Source organism: Staurois parvus, unplaced genomic scaffold (genome assembly GCF_062004578.1).
Source record: "Staurois parvus isolate SC_StPar_1 unplaced genomic scaffold, SC_StPar_1.0 ptg000004l, whole genome shotgun sequence".
NCBI classification, from domain to species: domain Eukaryota; kingdom Metazoa; phylum Chordata; class Amphibia; order Anura; family Ranidae; genus Staurois; species Staurois parvus.
In genome coordinates this window covers 6,766,526-6,781,011 of record NW_028317800.1, presented here as the reverse complement: position 1 = coordinate 6,781,011, position 14,486 = coordinate 6,766,526, and positions in this window count along the sequence as shown.

Here is a 14,486-nt window from a genome sequence, read left to right as displayed (position 1 = left end):
TCCTGTTCACTGATGAGTGCCGTGCAACCCTTGATGGTCCAGATGGATGGAGTAGTGGATGGTTGGTGGACGGCCACCCTGTTCCAACAAGGCTTCGACGTGAGCAAGGTGGTGGTGGAGTCATGTTTTGGGCAGGAATCATGGGAACAGAGCTGGTTGGCCCCTTTAGGGTCCCCGAAGGTGTTAAGATGACCTCTGCAAAGTATGTGGAGTTTATGACTGACCACTTTCTTCCCTGGTACAGAAGGAAGAACTATGCTTTCCGTAATAAAATCATCTTCATGCATGACAATGCACCATCTCATGCTGCAAAGAATACCTCTGCATCAATGGCTGTTATGGGGACAAAAGAAGAGAAAGTCATGGTGTGGCCTCCATCCTCCCCTGACCTCAATCCTATTGAGAACCTTTGGAGCATCCTCAAGTAAAAGATCTATGAGGGTGGGAGGCAGTTTACATCCAAACAGCAGCTCTGGGAGGCTATTCTGACATCTTGCAAACAAATTCAAGCAGAAACTGTCCAAAAACTCACAAGTTCAATGGATGCAAGACTTGTGAAGCTGCTATCAAATAAATGGTCCTATGTTAAAATGTAACGTGACCTGTTAAAATGTTTAAAAAGTTAAAATGTTGTTAAAAGTTTGATTGAAATAGCTTTTGATTTCAGTAAATATGCTGCAAACACAACAAATGACAACTTCAGTTCTTTACAACCTATAAAGTGTTTTGAAACTTACTGTGCATAATAATTTGCAACAGTGCATTGTAAGTGTTTTATGTTTAAAAAAATTCCTGCTATCATTAGGAGGTTTGTTCAATAAAATTTGAATTGTACTCTTAATAGTTGATAACATGAGAATTATGCTGACTGTTATTTACATCAATTATTTAGGTAAATGAGAAAAATATAATTTGCATAATAATTTGGAACACGGTGTAGAAACAAACATGCATGCTTACCTACCTTCTGCAGCATTGGTCTGATGTTGCAAGTTGTCCCTCATCAGCTTGAAAACTGAGTGATCACATTATCTCTCAGTTCTCAGTCTTCACTGAGCAGGGAGCGGTGACTGTCAGTCACTGGAGCGCCAAACAGGAGAAGGGATAGGAGTTGCTGACTCTGTGGAATGCTCAGAGACTGAGCCAAATGCTTGTAAGACATCAGGATGGATCCCAAAATTATTGTTGAAATCCCTCCAGAGTCTAGAGGGGCTCTGTGACATCAGCCAACCTCAGACTTTAGTGGGTCACAGGAAAGCACAAGTAAGTGTACTTCTGTCACCCACATTGAAGTAAAAGCTTTGGCCATACTTTTCTTTTAAGCCTATAAATTAAAATTCATATTAGCAGACAAACATCAGTTATGGATCCTGCACTGCTTTCTCTTTCAATTTCTTACAAGGTAACCACTACCATCTGACACTTTATCTTACTTGTTCTGTAATTATTGTAGGCTCATGTGGGCTCAATGTCTTGCTTGTGCTGTGTATAAATTTTTGTGTGGTTGTATTTTTTTGTATGTACCCTTGTTATTTATCTACATTAGTTAGTTACATTTACCTTTGTTTGTAATACTTTTTTTGTGTGGTTGTATTTTTTTGTATGTACCCTTGTTATTTATCTACATAAGTTAGTTACATTTACCTTTGTTTGTAATACTTATTTTGCAGATGAGATAGGTGCAATCTATGAGACTTGCCAAATCAACACAGCTTAACAAATCTTCATCTGTGGAAGTCTTCTTAGATAATGATTATTGACTGTTTAGATTGCATCTCACTACAGATTCATTTTGTGCCACCCTAACAATTTACTATACAATATACATTTGTTTTACACTTACCTAGCAAAGTTCTCCCCTCCACCAATGTGAAGTCAAAAATCTTCCTGGTTGCTCAATTGTTGGCACATCCATCTTCTTCCTGTCTTCATGTCTTCATTTTGAGTTCAGGAGTCTTCAGTCTTCTTGCCTTGTCAGAGTTACTTGGTCCAAACAGTTACTCACAGCATCTTACAATAGATCATCTAAAACTCTGCTAAAAAACCTGCTAGCAGTCAGGAGAAGATTTTTATGATAAACTATAATTCTGTTGCATCAGTGCATCACAAAATGTTTCCAATAGTATTATGGGTTTAAAAACATACAGTATGTTTTTAAACCCTAACTAAAAAGCATCTAAAATAAAACTGAACCAAACTATTATCTTTTCTTTGTATATGGGGCAAGATTGGTTTTCGACATTTTTAAAAGATTCTTCATTGCAATCTAATACACAAGAATCAGACAAACAGCACACTGAGGATGGACAAAGTCTCCTGAACCCTGAAGAAGACAGAAAGAAGATGGGAGTGCTGGTGACATGGCTAAGAGGAGCAGCAAAGATGTTCCATTGGTGAAGGAGGGGTTAGTGTAAAACAAATATTGTATAAATTATTATATTACATTATTATTATATTATATTATATTATATTGTAACAAATAGTGTATAAAGTATAGTAACTTCTCAGGGTGATACAAAATGAAGCAGTAACAGGATGTAATTTAAGCAACCAACAATCATTATTGCTTTCTTGATCTATTTTTAGACAAAAATTCAAGCAATTGACAATAGTTAGTACACACACATAATTATAGACTAAAGGCCTGTAAGTATTTTATGTTTTGACAAGAGTTTTTGATAGCTACATGATTTCCTAAAAACACCATTGAATCACTATGGCTTACTTCAGTTTCTAAGAGATAGATCCCTTAACATTCACTTACACGGTAAATATTTTTTCTGTACATGAGTTGTAGTTTATAAATCAATACTGAGTCTCATCATCAATTTAATTTGGCTTTCTAAATTAATTTGTTGGAGTGTGTTTCACTTTAAAGCCTTATCATAACTTGGTTCCTCAGGTGTTCCTGGTTTATTTTAATATAAAATCTCTCTGCCAGTTTTTTTTTGTCTTAAAACATCTCTCTTCATTTATTTTTTATTCACACATTTGACCTCATTAAGCTGAATTTGCAGGCTTAGTACTCATACCTCTGAGCAAAATTCCACATATGAAAGCTCTAAAAGAATCTCATGTCACATGTACTTATGTTCAATCACTTCTTTTTCTATCTTTTATTTTATTGTAAAAGTTATCCTCTGGTGTAATTATTATTTTAATCACCAGTCATACATGTAACTTCGCTAAACACATTTGTTTCTTTATCTTTAAATCTATCTCATCTTAAAGTGCAGGTTTGAATAGTGAACTCCCTTTGGAAGAAAGAGATAATTGTCATAGCAGACCTGGGGCACGGCATTGTATACTCTGTCAGTACAATTTACAGGAAACATTAGAATTCTGTCAACTGTTGAATGCTCAAGGGAAAATGTTTCATGATGAGACACCTACAATTTATTTTTATTAGGTAGTCTAGCCTAGTCTGAAATAACAGCAATTGTATTGATTACAAGTGAAATAAAATACTCTGTGGAAATAGCATCTTAAATAATAATTACATCTGTGGAGGTATCAGATTGTTTGGTTAGTTCAAGTAATTGTATCTTCAATTTACCCTTACAAAATAAAAAAATAATTGCAATTGAACAAAATGTGAAGAATCCTTCTACGTTTTTAATGACACCACTGCATTCATGCATTTTCCATTTTGGCCTTAAATCTGGATAATATAGTCTTTATTTTTTTTACCTGAACTTGAAACTAGAATGGTGCCCAAATTGCTAAGGTGGTAAAGTAGTAATTTCTGACCCCATTCTTGTTTAGTAAGATTTTAGATGTGTGATACTGGAAACAAGTAGCTGTCTGTAATTACATTTTCTCATTTTTGGACCAGCATAGTATTAGCGAGATCAAGTGGGCTGAAGCCAGAATGGTGAAGAAATCCCGGCATACAGAAACACGAATGACAGCATCCTAGACCAGATAGGAAAACTAATGAAAAAGAACTAGAAGATCTTAGCAGCAGAATATCAACAGCAGGAGAAACATAAAAAAAAACCAGAAAGAAAGGTTGACAAAGAAAAAGAACACACAAATACATATATTTTTCATTCTGGTTAGGGGACATAAGCGTTTACAGCACCATCATGTTAGACTGGATAGAAAGACTTACAATAAAAGGCAAGACAAATGTAATTTTTTACATTTGGACTAGAAGATGATGAAGAAGGAAAATAAAAGTTGAATGGATTTGTTTTCCTGGGTGCCGCAATATCAGAAACATAAAGATGTTTGAATGAGCTGACAATGAAAAAAAAACCATAGCAATTTTTAAAAAAAACAAACACTTTTTCTGGGGAGCACCACAACAGCAGCATCACTATTTTGGGTCAGGCAATGAGGCCTTAGATCTCCATTCAGCACAAGGTGGCCTTGTACGGCATCACAGCATTGTTTAAAGCACAAGCAATAAAACAAATGGATTAATAAAGATCCTCCATGATGCTGTAAACTCACTACCTAGAGCTAGTGAGGCCAATAATGATATTTTTTCTTTCTAATATGTATTAACAAATGAACATTTGAATCAAATTGTGTCAGAATTGAGTCAGAACGTACAGCTTACCAAGGTAGGTTGTTAGGGGAAAAATCTTTTTTTTTGTGTAGTGTATCCACCCACTCACCTACCCAAACGGGAAGCCCAAATTTAATGAGATCTGACTTTTAAGGCCACTAGGCCTCATGGTGTAAGAATCCCCACCACTTATGGCAACAGCGACCTAATAAATATATGGTATACTTCCTTATTACTTGCTATCCTGTTATCTTAAGTAGGACAGTGATGTAACATGTGAGCATTATCTGAGGGACATCTTTTTGGGTGACCCACTGCAACTATCCCCCAATAATTAACTGGTATGTATGTATGTAAGTGACAATCCAATAGAAGAGATATGTCAGAGGCCAATAAAATCTGAGGACCTCTGGATTCACATGCAGCATTTTCAAAAATTATGAATGTTAGTAACAGGAAGCAAGCAATTTTATGATAACAAGGAGTAGCAAAATATGCTTCCTGCAATACAGAAATTGCATTATTGTTCAGCTTGCATAAAGTCTAAATTGTCAGCACATTAACCAATCCCTTTCCACCAGTCTGTTTGCTGGGTTTTCATCCACTGATATTTTGCACCATTTTTCTGATCAAATTTAAAGAGAAAAAAAAGACACTCATACACAACAACAGTTTAAAAGTAAATTATATTTTACATAAACAAGCATCTCTACCTCTGTGCCACTTTTTTAAAAAGAAGTAAAACATAATCAAAAGGGTCTTTCTTTATTATCACGTTGGTTCTTGTGTTCACTAAATAATTCAACCTTAGGTATAAAATGAAAAAAAAAATTGGGTTTGAAAGACTCTCAGGGAGGCTCAATGGCATAAAAGGAGCACATAATTCTCAGGGAATCCCACCCTGTTGCTCCCACACCACCCTTAATTACTTCAACTCTGTAACAGTGGGTAGAAATATATTATTCACAAATACTACCCATGCACTGCCATGCCATAACACAGAAGAGTGGTGCTCTTTAGCCCGCAGGCTGTTGTTTTACGAAGGACAACAAAGCAATACAGTATGTGTTTCTCACATTCAGTACACTTTAGTGCAGTAATCCATGCCATACATGGGGGATCAAAGCCCAAGCATTAAAGTACTCCTTCTAGATCACTCCAGGAAAAGTATCAAAAGCTTTAGAGATGTAAAGGTAAGTAAAAAACACTCCTGTGAGTTTGAACGTGCTGTATATTTAAGATATAATATTTTACGAATGCTGTCCCATCAGTCGCTTATTATATCCCATTAGCTCTTAATCAATTGGGTAAAAAAAAGAATTAAGTCTACAGGCTATAATTTTAGTAAGTATCTTGCCATCTATATTGAGCAATGATAGTAGTAAGAATTGGTTTACTAAAGGAGTAGAGGCTGTTCACCTACTAAATTGAATGTTCACTTTGCATAGTGAATGTAAGTAAATACGTTTAAGCTGTGCTTACTTACTGAATACAGAATAATGTGCTGGCAAAAAATCCTGTATTTTTATTTTTCTGTGCACATGATTGGGAACATTTGCTTTGCTAGGTGAAAGGCATCTACTCATTTAGTAAATTATCCCCAATGTTGCTGTATAGCAGAAGAGACTTAAGCAGTTGAAACTGAAAAACAATTAAGGTTTGATATTTGTTAATGCCTTATGTGACAGAAAAGCCTATAACTCTGATCTAATGACTATATAATTAGATAGTTTACACAAATCCAGAAGCAGATTCATTTTGCTATGTGTATAATCAGGTAATTGCTTCATCCTAGAAATAAATCTACAGTCAATGTCATTGCATCCCACAGAAGTGAAGTGACATTCATTGTAAACAATCCAATCCTTTGTCAGAGAGATTGTATTAGTTAATATGCATTAGCTGCATCACACCTGGTATTATATGGTAATCCACATCAATCATACATTTGTAAAATTACATATTTATATTTCTATATAAAATGTTGGTCAGTCAGTGCAATCTGCCACTTACTTCTTAGACCTGCTTTCTAAATGAAATAAGTTTTTGATGTGGCAAAAAAGAACAGTTTTACTTACATGAATAAAAACAACAATGTTGAGTTATTAAAGCTGATTTACTGAAATAGCTAAGAATCTTCACACAATAAACTGTGATTTTGCACTTTAAGTATTCAATCATGTGCAGATTAGATCAGTAAAGAGGAATTAGCTTTTTTCTGATGATTGAATAATGTGTATGATAATTTCCAATTCTTTTAACCCCTTCCTGCCTGCCCTAGTGTCCCCTTTATAGTTCTTAATGTCCAGTAGGCAGGAAGAATCAGCAATTATGTGACCTCGATGATTTGCTGTCATAGTGGTTACATGATCAGAGGCCGGTCCCACTGGCTACCAATGTTATCCTGAGACCGAGAGCCATTTTTAGCACCTTGGTCTTTGTGCTGGGAGCATGCAGGGAAAGAATTCTCAGCACAAGCATTTCCCATCAATCAACACATATGTACAGCATGTGGGAGTTAAAGCCCAGCTTTTTGCCACCACACATATGGGTTACTGGGGCATAAAAGGGTTAATAAATCAGCCTACTCAGTAATATGTGTTACACATTTGAATGTTAGGAGGCTTTGCATATTAACCACCTTAAAGCATATTTCTACTTTTGCAGTGAATCTTGAGAATATACTGTATATTTGCTATATATTCTGGTTTAAACGGAGTACCTAAAATGCTTTACATAATTCTTGTTTTTCAGATGTTTCTCAGTAGAAGGCATTATGGCTGACTGCAAGCATTTCTAAACAGTCGGACTGTCCCAATAGGAAGGCCTAAGATGGTGAGTCTCTGTTCATTAAAGTGGTTGTAAAACCTTACCTATACCCAGTGAAGTTTCTAGCCTCAAGTGATACACAGAAGTGAAACAAATCCTCCCTTGTAAGTTGTACATGTTTATTTGTAGCCTTTTGTTCTGTACATTCTTGCAAAACTCAGAGATGGAAATGATTTTTCGCACACTCACAAAGTAGGGGGTGGGGAGCTGCAGTTACACACTGTACAAAAGTTCTAAGAGCTGACTGGAGGGAAGGGACACCCCCCCCCCTTTATATAGCACATCGGTCCCTGCTTAACTCTTCATTATGACAGAAAGTGTTCAAATCTAGTTTACTTTTATTGATTAATGGAAAACGCATTTATTAGAAAAGAGCATTTAAAATGGAAAGTTACAATTTTTAGGATATATGAATTTTAGGAAGGTACCCCATAATAATTTATTTGAATATACCAACATCCTTGCAAACAATCTTGATATTGGGTAGAACTTGTAAAATAACACTTCAATAACTGCAAAATACCAATCATCCTAAAATGCATAATTTTTATTCAGTATTTCGTACAATCACATTAATTTCATCCCGTTTCAGACTGGATATCGCCCCATTAAATGGCATAACTACCATTTAAACCAAAATACTAAATACAACATATAAATATTAATCACAACAAAATATAAGCTGCAATTTATTAAGAACAGCATAAATGTCACATACAATATTATTTTACACCATCCAAGGATAAAGCAATTTATATGTAATTCCAAGATTGCCCTATTATTCCATTTTAGCATTAGTTTATATTTATACATAATTATTTTATTTTTAATTGTCTTTAAAATTTTTAAAAGCCTTGTGTTAGTATTTAGGTTTTCATGAAAAATATAACTAATTTAAATTTGTAACTAATTGCTTCATTTATTCAAGTTTAGAAATCAAAATTTGTAGGAGTAATTCATCCCAATACACCCCCCATACCCCCCCCCCCGTGCAATCAAGTACAAGGAATGCCATACCATTTTCAGTGTAACTGTGGTGGAGGCCATGAGTCTACAATCAGGGAGATAAGCTCACTTTGTATATGTGGTCATATACTGTATGTGGCTCCAGAATTCAAGTTTTGTTTTCTCGATGTAACAAAACACACATTTTCAAATATGGCAGTTGGTGTCTGGGAGTTAACATAATGTCTCAGGCACAAAAATCTCCCCATTTGGCAGCACCACATGACTCCTTGTAATCCACAGAAGGCGCAAACTCCATATCTGAAGGTTCCTTTCCTTGATTTTACATGTATCCTTCCTCTGTTGTTTCAGGTCTAGATTTAACGAACTTATTTACCTTTAGGTCTACCATAAGAAGATACCAACATTGATGTATCATATATTGCATCATCTCATGCTGTCTTTTATGTTTCTTTTGAAGAGTTGTAATCACCAAATAACATAACATTTCTCAATTGTGATTACATCTCTCCTCGGGCTTTTTTATATGTTCATGATTTATATATTTTTTTATGATTTAACGCATTGGTGTATTCAATAACTTTAATCAGTTTTAATTAACTCATAGTTTCATAGTTACAAAGTTAGTCAGGTTGAAAAAAAGACACTAATCCATCTAGTTCAACCAATAAAAAAAAACAAAAAAACATACACAAGCAAACAGAAAACCCCCATATTTACTATTCTATACCCCCACCTGATCAAGAGAAAGACAAAAAAAACCAATAAAGTATGATAAAATTTGCCCCATGAGGCAATTGGATATTCCCTGGTTCAAGTACCCCTGTTGTTATTACCTCTAAATACTAATATCCAGTTATATTTTGAACATTTAGGAATGCATCAATGCCTTTTTAAAACAATCTATTGAGCTGGCCAAAGTCAATTCTTGAGGGAGTCTTTTCCACATTTTCCCAGCTCTTACTGTGAAGAAATCTTTTAATATGTGAATGTAAATCTCTTTTCCTCCAGAAATAAAGCATGCCCCTTTGTCCTCTGTAATGACCTAAAAGTGAATAACTCTACAACAAATTCACTATATGGACCAATTATGTATTTATACAGGTTGGTCATATCCCCCCCCCCTTAATTGCCTCCTTTCAAAAGAGAACTAAAGTCAGTTCAGCTAATCTTTCCTTATAGCTGAGTTCCTTCATGTTCCATATTAATTTGGTTGCCCATCTCTGCATTTTCTCCAGTTCTCCAATATCCTTTTTGTGATCTGGTTCCCATAACTGAACTGCATATTCTAGATGAGTTGTTACTAATGATTTGTACAGGGATAAAATTATGTCTGTCTGTCTCTCTTTTGTCTATACCTCTTTTAACGCAAGAATGTATTTAGCTAGTTTTAGAAACTGCAGTGTGTCATTGCATACTAATATTAAGTCTATGATCTACCAGAACACTCAGATCCTTCTCCACCATCGACTCCTCGAGCTGTTCTCCTGTTTTCTGTGCCTGCAGTCTTTAATTTACACATTAGCCACGTGTAGGGAACTGTAGCAAATGATTTGGCACAATCCAAATATACTACATCTACACCCACTTCTTTTTGCTTACCTCCTCATAAAATGAAATCAGATTTGTTTGACAACCCTGGTCTTTCATTAATCCATGCTGATTAGTGCTTAAAATATTATTTTTTAGCAAAAACTCTTCTGTATGGTCCTTTATTAAAGTCTCAAGTATCTTCCTGACTCTAGAAGTTAAACTAACCATTCTGTAGTTACATGGTAAAGACTTTGATCCCTTTTTAAATATTGGCACCACATTGCCCTTACACTAATCCAGTGGTTAATGAGTTTCTAAGAATTATAAACAATGCCTTAGATATAACTGAGCTCAGCTCTTTGAGAACCCTTCAGTGTAAGCCTTCTAGTCCAAGTACTTTATTCACCTTTATTTTGTCTAAATGTTTCTGGACCATGTCATATAAGAGCCATTGTGGATCATTTGGGGTTACTATATGTCAATCAGAGCTGCTGTTAGAAATTACAGGGCCCAATACAGGCAACCCAACCCCCTAAAAAAATAGTTTGCTATGCTTCAGTTATGAATCAACACAGTGAGTGATTGGTACTGATTATTCGTTGTATTCCTTTCTTTAGATTGTAAGCTCCACGAGCAGGGCCCTCCTATTCCTTCTGTACTGAAATGTATTGTAATTGTACTGTCTCCCTTATATTGTAAAGCGCTGCGCAAACTGTTGGCGCTATATAAATCCTGTATAATAATAATAATATTCATTCAGGAAATGAAGAGGCTGGTATATGTGACATATTTACCTGATCCTGGCAGCACTGTGGGGGTGGAGGCACACAGGGGGGCGTGGGAAGCAGGGGAAAATGTATGGTGCATAGGGAGGGTGATGGGCTCGACGGGGAGGGGGGCAATTATTGGAACCAATTCCCTGTATGGCTCTCTCTGCAGCAGCTGAAAGCCAGTGGGAGGGAGAGGAGAAGAAGCCAGCTTTCAGCTGCTACAGAGAAAATCATACAGGGGATCATTTTAGTAATTGCCCCCCTGCCATGCCGAATACCCTCCCTGCCCACATCCAATTCACCCAGCTACCTGGGCCCCCCTGCTGGCCTGGGCCCCATACAGGAGGACTGCTGGTACCCCTTTATCCATGGCCCTGATGTCAATACCATCTTTATTAAGGACTTGAGCTTCCCCATTTTCCTTTGTAAACACTGTGTTCAGCAGCCTTTAGAATTAGGGAGAGATTGTGCCTTTGCTGTGGCCAAGCAGGTCACTTATTGAAGTCTTGTCCAATCCTTCCAGGAAAGGCCCACACCAGAGGTACTGCAGAGGACAGACCTTAGGTGGTGTCTTTGCATCCCTAGTTATCCTTAAAGCTAAGCATGTAGTTCTGGTTACCCTTTCCTGGTCTGAGTTTTCCAAAGACACCAAGGCACTAATCGAATCTGGGGCTACAGGCTTGTTCATAGATAGTGCCTTCATGTTGAAGCACTCGATACTGCTGCAGCCTCGTTTCTCCCCATTTGCCATTAAGGCTATTGATGGGAGACCTCTACAGCCTGCACATGAGACCTATTCCAAGTAATTTCTTCACCTCATTACCCAGTTGTCATTGGTTATCCTTGGTTACAGAAGCACAATCCTTCATTTGATTGGCATAGAGCCAAGGTTCTGTCTTGGTTGCCACAATGCACTAATACTTGTTTTCAGAAAGTGAGTAGGGTCATGTGCACGTCTTCAGTCTCTTCTTTGTCAGAGAAGTATCAGGAATTCTCTGATATCTTTGGTCAAAGGTCAGGCAGTATTTTGCCACCACATTGCCCTTATGACTGCACAGCTGATCTTCAACCTGGTGCTATTCCTCCTTGTGGCCGGGATTACCCTCTGTCTGTGTTGAAGGGTAAGGATATGAAGGAGTATGTTGCGGATTCACTATCTCAGGGGTTCATTCACAAATCCTCTTCTGCCAGTGCTTTTTTTTTTTTTTTTTTTGTGAAAAGAAGAGTGGTGATTTGAGACCCTGTATCGATTATAGGGGTCTCAGTCACATTACTATTAAAGATGCTTATCCGATCCAATTTGTAACAGAATTATTTAGTTACATAGTCTGGCTGAAAAAAGACAAAAGCCCATCCAGTTCAACCATAAAAACAAAAAACAAAAAAAAGTTGTAGTCCTGTATCCACAGTTAATCCAGAGGAAGGCAAAATTTGACCGCCTCAAGGGAGCAACGTTCTTCACTAAGCTCAATTTGAGAGGGCCGTACAATCTCATTGTAATTAAAGAGGGCGACGAATGGAAAACTGTATTTAATACCAGAAGCAGACACTACAAACACTTTGTAATGCCCTTTGGTCTCTGGAATGCTCTTGCAGTTTTCCAGGAATTTATTAATGATGTCCTCTGAGATATGCTGCAGTGTGGTGTGGTGGTTTACCTTGATGATATTCTCATATATTCAAAATCCCTAGAGAGCTACCGCACAGATGTCTCCCATGTGCTAGAGTGGTTGAGAGAGAACAACCTGTATTTGGAAAAGAGAGTTTTATCGTGAACAGGTTACATTTTTGGGTTTTCGATGGACCCAGAGAAACTGTCTTCAGTCTTACAGTAGCCTCAGCCCATAGGCCTACATCCTCTTCAACGTTTTCTTGTTGTCACCAATTATCATCAGAAATTTATTTGTAATTTCTCTTCTCCGGTCAGACTCCTGACTGATATGACCAGAAAGTAGGGCAACCCACAGAATTGGTCTCCGGATTCCATTAAAGCCTTTGAATCCTTCAAGGCTGCTTTTGCTGCAACTCCAGTGCTGGCACATCTTGATCCTAAGATACCCTTCATTCTTGAGGTTGATGAGTCTGAGACTAGAATAGGCACTCTCCTGTCTCAATGTCCTACCCCTGTGGGCCCTATGCATCCTTGTGACTACTTTTTCTAAAACATTGCCCAGCAGAATACAATTACAAAGTTAGGGACAGAGAATTATTAGCCATCATTTTAGCTCTTAAAGAATGGAGGCATCTCCTCTAGGGTACTACTGTGCTGGTCCTTATTTTCACTGACCATAAGAATCTCACATTCTTGTCTGAGGCTAAACGCTTATCTCTTAGAAGGGCTCGGTGGGCCCTTTTTCTGTCAGGCTTCAATTACATAGTCTCATTCTTACCCAGTGCGAAGAATATAAGGGCAGATGCATTATCTTGGCATTTTCCTCCTGTTCTAAAATGGAGTCTGTTCCTATTCCTGTGATACCTCCGACCAGCATTTTGGCCACTATTCGTACTAGTCTCTTTTCACCTATAGCTTCGCAATTCCATTCCATGACCACTGCTTTGTTCACTGGATTCTCTGCACTGCTTTGCTGCAGATCTACCATTCTTCCAAGGCAGCTGGGCACCCAAGGAAAAATCAATTCATATGGTCTATAGCTCAACAATGCTGGTGACCTAGTCTCCACACTGATGTAACAGCCTTTGTAGCTGCTTGTCCCATGTGTGCTCAGAATAAAACACCCAACACCTCTCAGTAGGCCTTCTACAACCCATAGCCAGTGGAGAGAGGCCTTGGACCCACTTTCTATTGATTTTATTGTGGATTTATCTAACTCCCAGGACAATTCAATTATTCTTATGGTGGTTGATCAGTTTTCAAAAAATGTCACATTGCATTCCGCTAAAGAAGTTGCCTACATCCATAGAACTGGCATCAATTTTCACTCAGGAAGTCTTTCAGCTACATGGGTTGCCTAAAGTTATCATCTTGGACAAGGGTAGCTAGTTTGTGTCCAGACTTTGGCAATAGTTTGGAATTCAGCTTTCTTTCTCCTTGGCATATCACCCATAGTCCAACGGGGCTGCAGAACAGGCCAACTAAGCCTTGGAACAGTTCCTATGTTGCTATATTTCAGACAACCATAACAACTGGTAGGACCTGTTACCTTAGGTGGCGTTTCTTCACAATAACGCCATCAATGCCACCTCCCAATTATTTCTATTTATGGTGACCTATGGGTTCCAGCCATCCACATTGCCTGATACATTTGTTCCACAGGGAATTCCTGCTTTGGAGGAACATCTTTGAGAACTCTATTCCACTTGTGTGCAGATCCAAGAATCCTTGCAACGCTCCAGAAAAGAGATACAAACTTCATCCTGACAGTTGACGCCAACCTGCACCCTCCTACCAAGTTGGGAAGAGGGTATGGCTGGTTAGGTTAGTGAGTAGCACAGCTTTATTTATTCATTTATTTTTGTAGTGTTGTGGGAATTCAGTTTGGTGTTTGCAGCCAATCTTAGTTTATCACATCAGGTTTGGCAGCGCAAGAGGATTTTTTATTTGTGTTATATTCTGTGTAATCTTTAAATGTTGATAGCATTCCTTAATTTTTATATTTTTTAAAAGCCCTTTTCTTATTATTTATATCTATTTTAACTTTGGACATGAGCTGCATAGGTTTTATTTTCAGCCTTTCAAACTTATTGCCCATGGGAATATATTTTGCAGTGTGTTTTTGTGTACAGTCAATTCGAAGCATGCCCATTTCTATTCTTAAACAACATTCCCTCCCAGTCTAAATCTTGGAGAGCAGCCCTCAGCCTTTGAAAATGTGCTCTATTAACGTTAAATGTTTTTATCTCTCTGGTATATG